Below are 14,034 nucleotides of genomic sequence, written 5' to 3'. Positions count from 1 at the left end.
CCTCCTCTGCTGCTCCACCTATAGTACCTCCGTACAGCTTCCTGTCTCCTCTACTGCTCCACCTATAGTACCTCCATGCAGCCTCCTGTCTCCTCTACTGCTCCACCTATAGTACCTCTGTACAGCTTCCTGTCTCCTCTACTGCTCCACCTATAGTAGCCTCCTGTCTCCTCTACAGCTTCCTGTCTCCTCTACTGCTCCACCTATAGTACCTCCATGCAGCCTCCTGTCTCCTCTACTGCTCCACCTATAGTACCTCCATGCAGCCTCCTGTCTCCTCTACTGCTCCACCTATAGTACCTCCGTACAGCTTCCTGTCTCCTCTACTGCTCCACCTATAGTACCTCCATGCAGCCTCCTCCTCTACTGCTCCACCTATAGTACCTCCGTACAGCCTCCTGTCTCCTCTACTGCTCCACCTATAGTACCTCCATGCAGCCTCCTGTCTCCTCTACTGCTCCACCTATAGTACCTCCATGCAGCTTCCTGTCTCCTCTACTGCTCCACCTATAGTACCTCCATACAGCTTCCTGTCTCCTCTACTGCTCCACCTATAGTACCTCCATGCAGCCTCCTGTCCTCTACTGCTCCACCTATAGTACCTCTGTACAGCTTCCCTCCTCTACTGCTCCACCTATAGTACCTCCATGCAGCCTCCTGTCTCCTCTACTGCTCCACCTATAGTACCTCCGTACAGCTTCCTGTCTCCTCTACTGCTCCACCTATAGTACCTCCGTACAGCCTCCTCCTCTACTGCTCCACCTATAGTACCTCCGTACAGCCTCCTCTCCTCTACTGCTCCACCTATAGTACCTCCGTACAGCCTCCTCCTCTGCTGCTCCACCTATAGTACCTCCATGCAGCCTCCTCCTCTGCTGCTCCACCTATAGTACCTCCATGCAGCCTCCTGTCTCCTCTACCTCCACCTATAGTACCTCTACTGTCTCTCTACTGCTCCACCTATAGTACCTCCGTACAGCCTCCTGTCTCCTCTACTGCTCCACCTATAGTACCTCCATGCAGCCTCTGTCTCCTCTACTGCTCCACCTATAGTACCTCTGTACAGCTTCCTGTCTCCTCTACTGCTCCACCTATAGTACCTCCATGCAGCCTCCTGTCTCCTCTACTGCTCCACCTATAGTACCTCCGTACAGCTTCCTGTCTCCTCTACTGCTCCACCTATAGTACCTCCGTACAGCCTCCTCCTCTACTCCACCTATAGTACCTCCATGCAGCCTCCTGTCTCCTCTACTGCTCCACCTATAGTACCTCCGTACAGCCTCCTCCTCTGCTGCTCCACCTATAGTACCTCCATGCAGCCTCCTCCTCTGCTGCTCCACCTATAGTACCTCCATGCAGCCTCCTGTCTCCTCTACTGCTCCACCTATAGTACCTCCGTACACCTCCTCTGCTGCTCCACCTATAGCCTCCTACAGCCTCCTCCTCTACTGCTCCACCTATAGTACCTCCATGCAGCCTCCTCTCTGCTCTCCACCTATAGTACCTCCGTACAGCTGTCTCCTCTACTGCTCCACCTATAGTACCTCCATGCAGCCTCCTGTCTCCTCTACTCTCCACCTATAGTACCTCCACCTCCTGTCTCCTCTACTGCTCCACCTATAGTACCCATGCAGCCTCCTGTCTCCTCTACTGCTCCACCTATAGTACCTCCATGCAGCCTCCTCCTCTGCTGCTCCACCTATAGTACCTCCGTACAGCCTCCTCCTCTGCTGCTCCACCTACCTCCATGCAGTCTCCTCCTCTGCTGCTCCACCTATAGTACCTCCGTACAGCTTCCTGTCTCCTCTACTGCTCCACCTATAGTACCTCCATGCAGCCTCCTCCTCTGCTGCTCCACCTATAGTACCTCCATGCAGCCTCCTCCTCTGCTGCTCCACCTATAGTACCTCCGCAGCCTCCTGTCTCCTCTACTGCTCCACCTATAGTACCTCCATGCAGCCTCCTGTCTCCTCTGCTGCTCCACCTATAGTACCTCCATGCAGCCTCCTGTCTCCTCTACTGCTCCACCTATAGTACCTCCATGCAGCCTCCTGTCTCCTCTACTGCTCCACCTATAGTACCTCCATGCAGCCTCCTGTCTCCTCTACTGCTCCACCTATAGTATACAGCTTCCTGTCTTCTCTACTGCTCCACCTATAGTACCTCCATGCAGCCTCCTCCTCTACTGCTCCACCTATAGTACCTCCCGTACAGCTTCCTGTCTCCTCTACTGCTCCACCTATAGTACCTCCATGCAGCCTCCTGTCTCCTCTACTGCTCCACCTATAGTACCTCTGTACAGCTTCCTGTCTCCTCTACTGCTCCACCTATAGTACCTCCGTACAGCTTCCTGTCTCCTCTACTGCTCCACCTATGCAGCCTCCTGTCTCCTCTACTGCTCCACCTATAGTACCTCTGTACAGCCTCCTGTCTCCTCTACTGCTCCACCTATAGTACCTCCATGCAGCCTCCTGTCTCCTCTACTGCTCCACCTATAGTACCTCCTACAGCTTCCTGTCTCCTCTACTGCTCCACCTATAGTACACCTCTACTGCTCCACCTATAGTACCTCCATGCAGCCTCCTGTCTCCTCTACTGCTCCACCTATAGTACCTCCATACAGCCTCCTCCTCTGCTGCTCCACCTATAGTACCTCCATACAGCCTCCTCCTCTGCTGCTCCACCTATAGTACCTCCGTGCAGCCTCCTGTCTCCTCTACTGCTCCACCTATAGTACCTCCATACAGCCTCCTCCTCTGCTGCTCCACCTATAGTACCTCCCTACAGCCTCCTCCTCTACTGCTCCACCTATAGTACCTCCATGCAGCCTCCTCCTCTGCTGCTCCACCTATAGTACCTCCATGCAGCCTCCTGTCTCCTCTACTGCTCCACCTATAGTACCTCCATGCAGCCTCCTGTCTCCTCTACTGCTCCACCTATAGTACCTCTGTACAGCTTCCTGTCTCCTCTACTGCTCCACCTATAGTACCTCCATGCAGCCTCCTCCTCTGCTGCTCCACCTATAGTACCTCCTGCAGCCTCCTGTCTCCTCTACTGCTCCACCTATAGTACCTCCGTACAGCCTCCTCTGCTGCTCCACCTATAGTACCTCCGTACAGCCTCCTCCTCTGCTGCTCCACCTATAGTACCTCCATGCAGCCTCCTGTCTCCTCTACTGCTCCACCTATAGTACCTCCTGCAGCCTCCTGTCTCCTCTGCTGCTCCACCTATAGTACCTCCATGCAGCCTCCTGTCTCCTCTACTGCTCCACCTATAGTACCTCCTCTGCTGCTCCACCTATAGTACCTCCCTACAGCCTCCTGTCTACCTCCATGCAGCCTCCTCTACTGCTCCACCTATAGTACCTCCCTACAGCCTCCTCCTCTACTGCTCCACCTATAGTACCTCCATGCAGCCTCCTGTCTCCTCCACTGCTCCACCTATAGTACCTCCATGCAGCCTCCTGTCTCCTCTACTGCTCCACCTATAGTACCTCCATGCAGCCTCCTCCTGCTCTCCTCCTGCAGCCTCCTCCTCTGCTGCTCCACCTATAGTACCTCCATGCAGCCTCCTCCTCTGCTGCTCCACCTATAGTACCTCCGTACAGCTTCCTCCACTGCTCCACCAGCCTCCATGCAGCCTCCTCCTCTGCTGCTCCACCTATAGTACCTCCATGCAGCCTCCTCCTCTGCTGCTCCACCTGTAGTACCTCCTACAGCTTCCTGTCTCCTCTACTGCTCCACCTATAGTACCTCCATGCAGCCTCCTGTCTCCTCTGCTGCTCCACCTATACAGCTTCCTGTCTCCTCTACCTCCATGTACCTCCATGCCTCCTGTCTCCTCTACTGCTCCACCTATAGTACCTCCATGCAGCCTCCTGTCTCCTCTACTGCTCCACCTATAGTACCTCCATACAGCTTCCTGTCTCCTCTACTGCTCCACCTATAGTACCTCCATGCAGCCTCCTCCTCCTGTCCACCTATAGTACCTCTACAGCTTCCTGTCTCTCACTGCTCCACCTATAGTACCTCCATGCAGCCTCCTGTCTCCTCTACTGCTCCACCTATAGTACCTCTGTACAGCTTCCTGTCTACTGCTCCACCTATAGTACCTCCACAGCTTCCTGTCTCCTCTACTGCTCCACCTATAGTACCTCCGTACAGCTTCCTGTCTCCTCTACTGCTCCACCTATAGTACCTCTGTACAGCTTCCTGTCTCCTCTACTGCTCCACCTATAGTACCTCCATGCAGCCTCCTGTCTCCTCTACTGCTCCACCTATAGTACCTCCATGCAGCCTCCTGTCTCCTCTACTGCTCCACCTATAGTACCTCCCTACAGCCTCCTCCTCTACTGCTCCACCTATAATACCTCCATGCAGCCTCCTCCTCTGCTGCTCCACCTATAGTAGTACAGCCTCCTCCTCTGCTGCTCCACCTATAGTACCTCCATGCAGCCTCTCCTCTGCTGCTCTATAGTACCTCCATGCAGCCTCCTGTACTCTACTGCTCCACCTATAGTACCTCCATGCAGCCTCCTGTCTCCTCTACTGCTCCACCTATAGTACCTCCATGCAGCCTCCTCCTCTGCTGCTCCACCTATAGTACCTCCATGCAGCCTCCTGTCTCCTCTACTGCTCCACCTATAGTACCTCCATGCAGCCTCCTGTCTCTACTGCTCCACCTATAGTACCTCTGTACAGCTTCCTGTCTCCTCTACTGCTCCACCTATAGTACCTCCATGCAGCCTCCTGTCTCCTCTACTGCTCCACCTATAGTACCTCCATGCAGCCTCCTCCTCTGCTGCTCCACCTATAGTACCTCCATGCAGCCTCCTCCTCTGCTGCTCCACCTATAGTACCTCCATGCAGCCTCCTAGTCTCCTCTACTGCTCCACCTATAGTACCTCCATGCAGCCTCCTGTCCACCTATAGTACCTCCTGCAGCCTCCTCCACCTCCACCTATAGTACCTCCATGCAGCCTCCTGTCTCCTCTACTGCTCCACCTATAGTACCTCCATGCAGCCTCCTGTCTCCTCTGCAGCTCCACCTATAGTACCTCCATGCAGCCTCCTGTCTCCTCTACTGCTCCACCTATAGTACCTCCATGCAGCCTCCTGTCTCCTCTACTGCTCCACCTATAGTACCTCCATGCAGCTTCCTGTCTCCTCTACTGCTCCACCTATAGTACCTCCGTACAGCTTCCTGTCTCCTCTACTGCTCCACCTATAGTACCTCCGTACAGCCTCCTCCTCTACTGCTCCACCTATAGTACCTCCGTACAGCTTCCTGTCTCCTCTACTGCTCCACCTATAGTACCTCCATGCAGCCTCCTGTCTCCGCTACTGCTCCACCTATAGTACCTCTGTACAGCTTCCTGTCTCCTCTACTGCTCCACCTATAGTCCTGTCAGCTTCCTGTCTCATCTGCTGCTCCACATATAGTACCTCCATGCAGCCTCCTCCCCTGCTGCTTCACCTATAGTACCTCCATGCAGCCTCCTGTGTCCTCTGCTGCTCCACCTATAGTACCTCCGTACAGCTTCCTGTCTCCTCTACTGCTCCACCTATAGTACCTCTGTACAGCCTCCTCCTCTACTGCTCCACCTATAGTACCTCCGTACAGCTTCCTGTCTCCTCTACTGCTCCACCTATAGTACCTCCGTACAGCCTCCTCCTCTGCTGCTCCACCTATAGTACCTCCCTACAGCCTCCTCCTCTACTGCTCCACCTATAGTACCTCCATGCAGCCTCCTGTCTCCATGCAGCCTCCTGTCTCCTCTGCTGCTCCACCTATAGTACAGCCTCCTCCTCTACTGCTCCACCTATAGTACCTCCATGCAGCCTCTCTCCTCTGCTGCTCCACCTATAGTACCTCCGTACAGCTTCCTGTCTCCTCTACTGCTCCACCTATAGTACCTCCGTACAGCCTCCTCCTCTACTGCTCCACCTATAGTACCTCTGTACAGCTTCCTGTCTCCTCTACTGCTCCACCTATAGTACCTCCATGCAGCCTCCTGTCTCCTCTACTGCTCCACCTATAGTACCTCCGTACAGCCTCCTCCTCTACTGCTCCACCTATAGTACCTCCGTACAGCCTCCTCTCACTGCTCCACCTATAGTACCTCCGTACAGCCTCCTCCTCTGCTGCTCCACCTATAGTACCTCCATGCAGCCTCCTGTCTCCTCTACTGCTCCACCTATAGTACCTCCATGCAGGCTCCTGTCTCCTCTACTGCTCCACCTATAGTACCTCTACTGCTCCACCTATAGTACCTCCTACAGCCTCCTCTGCTGCTCCACCTATAGTACCTCCGTACAGCCTCCTCCTCTGCTGCTCCACCTATAGTACCTCCATGCAGCCTCTGTCTCCTCTACTGCTCCACCTATAGTACCTCCGTGCAGCCTCCTGTCTCCTCTGCTGCTCCACCTATAGTACCTCTGTACAGCTTCCTGTCTCATCTGCTGCTCCACCTATAGTACCTCCATGCAGCCTCCTGTCTCCTCTACTGCTCCACCTATAGTACCTCCTCTACTGCTCCACCTATAGTACCTCCCTACAGCCTCCTCCTCTACTGCTCCACCTATAGTACCTCCATGCAGCCTCCTCCTCTGCTGCTCCACCTATAGTACCTCCCTACAGCCTCCTCCTCTACTGCTCCACCTATAGTACCTCCATGCAGCCTCCTGTCTCCCCTGCTGCTCCACCTATAGTACCTCCGTACAGCCTCCTCATCTACTGCTCCACCTATAGTACCTCCATGCAGCCTCCTGTCTCCTCTGCTGCTCCACCTATAGTACCTCCCTAAAGCCTCCTTCACTGCTGCTCCACCTCCATGCAGTACTGCTCCATAGTACCTCCATGCAGCCTCCTGTCTCCTCTACTGCTCCACCTATAGTACCTCCATGCAGCTTCCTGTCTCCTCTACTGCTCCACCTATAGTACCTCCATGCAGCCTCCTGTCTCCTCTGCTGCTCCACCTATAGTACCTCCATGCAGCCTCCTCCTCTACTGCTCCACCTATAGTACCTCCATGCAGCCTCCTCCTCTGCTGCTCCACCTATAGTACCTCCATGCAGCCTCCTGTCTCCTCTACTGCTCCACCTATAGTACCTCCATGCAGCCTCCTCCTCTACTGCTCCACCTATAGTACCTCCATGCAGCCTCCTGTCTCCTCTGCTGCTCCACCTATAGTACCTCCATGCAGCCTCCTCCTCTACTGCTCCACCTATAGTACCTCCATGCAGCCTCCTCCTCTGCTGCTCCACCTATAGTACCTCCATGCAGCCTCCTCCTCTACTGCTCCACCTATAGTACCTCCATGCAGCCTCCTGTCTCCTCTGCTGCTCCACCTATAGTACCTCCATGCAGCCTCCTCCTCTACTGCTCCACCTATAGTACCTCCATGCAGCTTCCTCCTCTGCTGCTCCACCTATAGTACCTCCATGCAGCCTCCTCCTCTACTGCTCCACCTATAGTACCTCCATGCAGCTTCCTCCTCTGCTGCTCCACCTATAGTACCTCCATGCAGCCTCCTGTCTCATCTGCTGCTCCACATATAGTACCTCCATGCAGCCTCTTCCCCTGCTGCTCCACCTACCTCCATGCAGCCTCCGCCCCTGCTCCACCTATAGTACCTCCCAGCCTCCTCCTCTGCTGCTCCACCAGTACCTCTATGCAGCCTCCTCCCCTGCTGCTCCACCTATAGTACCTCCATGCAGCCTCCTCCATGCTCCACCAGTACCTTCCTAAAGCCTCCTCCTCTGCTGCTCCACCTATAGTACCTCCATGCAGCCTCCTGTCTCCTCTGCTGCTCCACCTATAGTACCTCCATGCAGCCTCCTCCTCTGCTGCTACACCTATAGTACCTCCATGCAGCCTCCTCCTCTACTGCTCCACCTATAGTACCTCCATGCAGCCTCCTCCTCTACTGCTCCACCTATAGTACCTCCATGCAGCCTCCTCCCTGCTGCTCCACCTATAGTACCTCCCTACAGCCTCCTCCTCTACTGCTCCACCTATAGTACCTCCATGCAGCTTCCTCCTCTACTGCTCCACCTATAGTACCTCCATACAGCCTCCTCCTCTACTGCTCCACCTATAGTACCTCCATGCAGCCTCCTGTCTCCTCTACTGCTCCACCTATAGTACCTCCATGCAGCTTCCTGTCTCCTCTGCTGCTCCACCTATAGTACCTCCATGCAGCTTCCTGTCTCCTCTACTGCTCCACCTATAGTACCTCCATACAGCTTCCTCCTCTACTGCTCCACCTATAGTACCTCCATGCAGCTTCCTGTCTCCTCTACTGCTCCACCTATAGTACCTCCATACAGCCTCCTGTCTCCTCTACTGCTCCACCTATAGTACCTCCATGCAGCCTCCTGTCTCCTCTACTGCTCCACCTATAGTACCTCCGTACAGCTTCCTGTCTCCCCTGCTGCTCCACCTATAGTACCTCCATACAGCCTCCTGTCTCCTCTACTGCTCCACCTATAGTACCTCCATGCAGCCTCCTGTCTCCTCTACTGCTCCACCTATAGTACCTCCATGCAGCCTCCTGTCTCCTCTACTGCTCCAACTATAGTACCTTCCTACAGCATCCTCCTCTACTGCTCCACCTATAGTACCTCCCTACAGCATCCTCCTCTACTGCTCCACCTATAGTACCTCCATGCAGCTTCCTCCTCTACTGCTCCACCTATAGTTCCTCCATGCAGCCTCCTCCTCCACTGCTCCACCTATAGTACCTCCGTACAGCCTCCTGTCTCCTCTGCTGCTCCACCTATAGTACCTCCATGCAGCCTGCTCCACCCTAGTACCTCCATGCAGCCTCCTGTCTCCTCTACTGCTCCACCTATAGTACCTCCATGCAGCTTCCTGTCTCCTCTGCTGCTCCACCTATAGTACCTCCATGCAGCCTCCTCCTCTGCTGCTCCACCTATAGTAGCTAATAGAACACAGACTAACTCCTTAACCCACAATAGAAAACAAACTAAATTAACGCACAATACAACACAAACTAACTCCTTAACCCACAATACAACACAAACTAACTCCTTAACCCACAATAGAACACAAACTAACTCCTTAACCCACAATAGAACACAAACTAACTCCTTAACCCACAATAGAACACAAACTAACTCCTTAACCCACAATAGAACACAAACTAACTCCTTAACCCACAATAGAACACAAACTAACTCCTTAACCCACAATAGAACACAAACTAACTCCTTAACCCACAATGGAACACAAACTAACTCCTTAACCCACAATAGAACACAAACTAACTCCTTAACCCACAATAGAAAACAAACTAACTCCTTAACCCACAATAGAAAACAAACTAAATTAACGCACAATAGAACACAAACTAACTCCTTAACCCACAATAGAACACAAACTAACTCCTTAACCCACAATACAACACAAACTAACTCCTTAACCCACATTAGAACACAAACGAACTCCTTAACCCACAATAGAACACAAACTAACTCTTTAACCCACAATAGAACACAAACTAACACTTTAACCCACAATAGAAAACAAACTAACTCCTTAACCCACAATACAACACAAACTAACTCCGTAACCCACAATAGAACACAAACTAACTCCTTAACCCACAATGGAAAACAAACTAACTCCCCCACAATAGAACACAAAAACTCCTTAACCCACAATTACTCCTTTAGTTCTAAACTGAACACAGTCCAACTTTACAGTAGAACACAAACTAACTCCTTAACCCACAATAGTCTTAACCCACAATGGAACACAAACTAACTGCTTAACCCACAATAGAACACAAACTAACTCCTTAACCCTCCTTAACTAACCTCTACGGGACCGGTGGTCCCCCCTCGGGAGGGTTGAGCTAACGTGCGCTAGTGTGATTAGCATGAGGTTCTAAGTAACAAAAACATTGTTAGAGGGATGTAGACAAGTCTGATATGGGCAGAAATCTTAAATTACTGTTGTTCTAACTGCACAGTCCAATTTACAGTAGCTATTACTGTCTATATTATTATCTATTTTTTAAGAAGGGTTTAAGGAGTTTGTTGGGACCTTTCAGTCAGAATAGAGGAGCAGTTTGCAGCTGTGGAACAGATGAGGAGATGTTTGACTCAAAAGACAGACCAGAGCATTAGATCAGGGACGGTAACTGTGTGTGTGTGTGTGTGTGTGTGTGTGTGTGTGTGTGTGTGTGTGTGTGTGTGTGTGTGTGTGTGTGTGTGTGTGTGTGTGTGTGTGTGTGTGTGTGTGTGTGTGTGTGTGTGTGTGTGTGTGTGTGTGTGTGTGTGTGTGTGTGTGTGTGTGTGTGTGTGTGTGTGTGTGTCAAATAAAATGTTATTTGTCAAATGCTTTGTAAACAACAGGTGTAGTTTAACAGTGAAATGCTTACTTACGGGCCTCCCAACAATCCAGAGAGAAACAAAGAGAAATAGTAGAAAAATAATAACACCGGCAATAATTACACGAAGAGTAACGACAACTTGACTATATACAGTGGCAAGGAAAAGCACACCCTTTGGAATTACCTGGATTTCTGCATAAATTGGTGATAACATTTGATCTGATCTTCATTTTAATCGCAGCAACAGACAAACACAGTCCGCTTGAACTAATACATAATAATAATAATAATAATAACACAAACAATTATATGGCAACAATAAACTCAACCAAACGTTTTCTGCAGTTGCGGATCAAACATCAAGGCTTTTAGAGATACTTCTGTTACCCTTTTCCAGCTTTATGCAAGTCAACTATTCTTAATCGGAGGTCTTCTGAGATCTCTTTTGTTCGAGGCATGGTTCACATCAGACTATGCTTCTTGTGAATAGCAAACTCAGATTTTGTTGGATTCCAGGTTAGTTGACTCCTGACTCCAATTAGCTTTTGGAAAAGTCATTGGCCTCGGGGGGGTTCACATACCTTTTCCAACCTACAATGATGTATTCAATATAGACAAGAAAAATACTAGTTTAAGCACACTGTGTGTCTATTGGTGTGACTAAGGGGAAGATCAGATCTAATTTAAGGACTAATTTATCCAGAAATCCAGGTAATTCCAAAGGGTTCACATACTTTTCCTTGCCACTGTACACAGGGTACCAGTACTGAGTCGATGTGCAGGGGTACGAGGTAAATGAGGTCAGTAACTATACCTATAGGTAGGGCTAAAGTAACTAGGCAACAGGATAGATAATAAACAGTAGGAGCAGTGTATGTGATGAGTCAAATGGCTTGGAGGTAGAAGCTGTTCAGGGTCTTGTTGGTTCCAGACTTGAGTATCGGTTCCACTTGCCGTTTAGAGGTGGTGCTGGTGGAGAAGGAGGAGGTGCTGGTGGATAAGGAGGAGGTGGTGCTGGTGGAGAAAAGGAGGAGGTGGTGCTGGTGGAGCAGGAGGAGTGGTGCTGGTGGAGCAGGAGGAGGTGGTGCTGGTGGAGAAGGAGGAGGTGGTGGTGGAGCAGGAGGAGGTGGTGCTGGTGGAGAAGGAGGAGGTGGTGTTGGAGCAGGAGGAAGTGGTGCTGGTGGAGAAGGAGGCGGTGGTGGTGGTGGAGCAGGAGGAAGTGGTGGTGGAGGAGGAGGAGAAGAAGAGGAGGTGGTGGTGGAGGAGGAGGAAGTGGTGGTGGAGGAGGAGGAGAAGGAGAAGAAGAGGAGGTGGTGGTGGAGGAGGAAAAGGAGTAAGTGATGGTGGAGGAGGAGGAGGAGGAAGTGGTGGTGGAGGAGAAGGAGAAGAAGAGGAGGTGGTGGTGGAGGAGGAGGAAGTGGTGGTGGAGGAGGAGGAGGAGGAAGTGGTGGTCGAGGAGGAAGTGGTGGAGGAGGAGGAGGAAGTGGTGGAGGAGGAGGAGGTGGTGGTGGAGGAGAAGGAGGAGTAAGTGGTGGAGGAGGAAGTGGTGGTGGAGGAGGAGGAGGTGGTGGTGGTGGAAGTTGAGTTGGCGGTGGAGGAGGAGGTGGTGGTGGTGGAAGTTGAGGTGGTGGTGGAGGAGGAGGAAGTGATGGTGGAGGAGGAGGAGGTGGTGGTGAAGGAGGAGGAAGAGTAAGTGGTGGTGTAGGAGGAAGTGGTGGTGGAGGAGGAGGAGGTGGTGGTGGTGGAGGAGGAAGAGGAGTAAGCGGTGTTGGAGGAGGAGGAGAAGAAGAGGAGTAAGTGGTGGTGGAGGAGGGGGAAGTGGTGGTGGAGGAGAGGGAGGTGGTGGTGGAGGAGGGGGATGTGGTGGTGGAGGAGGGGGAGGGGGAGGTGGAGGCGGAGGTGGTGGTGGGGAGGAGGTGGTGGTGGTGGTGGTGGTGGAGGAGGAGGAGGAGGAGGAGGAGGAAGTGGTGGTGGTGGGGGAGGTGGTGGTGGAGGAGGGGAGGTGGTGGAGGAGGAGAAGAGGAGGAGGAAGTGGTGGTGGTGGGGGAGGTGGTGGTGGAGGAGGGGGAGGTGGGGAGGGAGGAGGCAGAGGAGGGGGAGGTGGTGGAGGAGGAGAAAGGAGGGAGGTGGTGGAGGGGGAGGTGGTGGAGGAGGAGGAAGTGGTGGTGGTGGGGGAGGTGGTGGTGGAGGAGAAGAGGAGGGGGAAGTGGTGGTGGTGGAGGAGGGGGAGGTGGTGGTGGAGGCTGCCATCTTTTGGACAACATCTAAATTACACATAGAATCCTATCTCAATGAATGGCCTTTCTCTTGCATTTCCAAGATGACATTGGTATTATATTTGACCAAATCTAACGTGGTACATTATCCAAATCCAAGTTTCCTTTCAAATGGTATCAACAATATTTATATCCTTGCTTCATGTCCTGAGCTACAGGCAGTTAGATTTGGGTCCTGAGCTACAGGCAGTTAGATTTGGGTCCTGAGCTACAGGCAGTTAGATTTGGGTCCTGAGCTACAGGCAGTTAGATTTGGGTCCTGAGCTACAGGCAGTTAGATTTGGGTCCTGAGCTACAGGCAGTTAGATTTGGGTCCTGAGCTACAGGCAGTTAGATTTGGGTCCTGAGCTACAGGCAGTTAGATTTGGGTCCTGAGCTACAGGCAGTTAGATTTGGGTCCTGAGTTACAGGCAGTTAGATTTGGGTCCTGAGCTACAGGCAGTTAGATTTGGGTCCTGAGCTACATGCAGTTAGATTTGGGTCCTGAGCTGCAGGCAGTTAGATTTGGGTCCTGAGCTACATGCAGTTAGATTTGGGTCCTGATCTACAGGCAGTTAGATTTGGGTCCTGAGCTGCAGGCAGTTAGATTTGGGTCCTGAGCTACAGGCAGTTAGATTTGGGTCCTGAGCTGCAGGCAGTTAGATTTGGGTCCTGAGCTACAGGCAGTTAGATTTGGGTCCTGATCTACAGGCAGTTAGATTTGGGTCCTGAGCTACAGGCAGTTTGAAGATTTGGGTCCTTAGCTACAGGCAGTTAGATTTGGGTCCTGAGCTACAGGCAGTTAGATTTGTGTCCTGAGTTACAGGCAGTTAGATTTGGGTCCTGAGTTACAGGCAGTTTGAAGATTTGGGTCCTGAGTTACAGGCAGTTTGAAGATTTGGGTCCTGAGTTACAGGCAGTTTGAAGATTTGGGTCCTGAGTTACAGGCAGTTAGATTTGGGTCCTGAGCTACAGGCAGTTAGATTTGGGTCCTGAGTTACAGGCAGTTAGATTTGGGTCCTGAGTTACAGGCAGTTAGATTTGGGTCCTGAGTTCCAGGCAGTTAGATTTGGGTCCTGAGCTACAGGCACTTTGAAGATTTGGGTCCTTAGCTACAGGCAGTTAGATTTGGGTCCTGAGCTACAGGCAGTTTGAAGATTTGGGTCCAGAGCTACAGGCAGTTAGATTTGGGTCCTGAGCTACAGGCAGTTAGATTTGGGCCCTGAGTACAGGCAGTTTGAAGATTTGTGTCCTGAGCTACAGGCAGTTAGATTTGGGCCCTGAGTTACAGGCAGTTTGAAGATTTCTGTCCTGAGTTACAGGCAGTTAGATTTGGGTCCTGAGTTACAGGCAGTTAGATTTGGGTCCTGAGCTGCAGGCAGTTAGATTTGGGTCCTGAGTTACAGGCAGTTAGATTTG

The sequence above is a fragment of the Oncorhynchus keta genome, chromosome 3 (assembly GCF_023373465.1).
Source record: "Oncorhynchus keta strain PuntledgeMale-10-30-2019 chromosome 3, Oket_V2, whole genome shotgun sequence".
NCBI classification, from domain to species: Eukaryota; Metazoa; Chordata; class Actinopteri; order Salmoniformes; family Salmonidae; genus Oncorhynchus; species Oncorhynchus keta.
The sequence above is the reverse complement of the archived record's forward strand: the minus strand, read 5'-3'. Positions refer to the sequence as shown.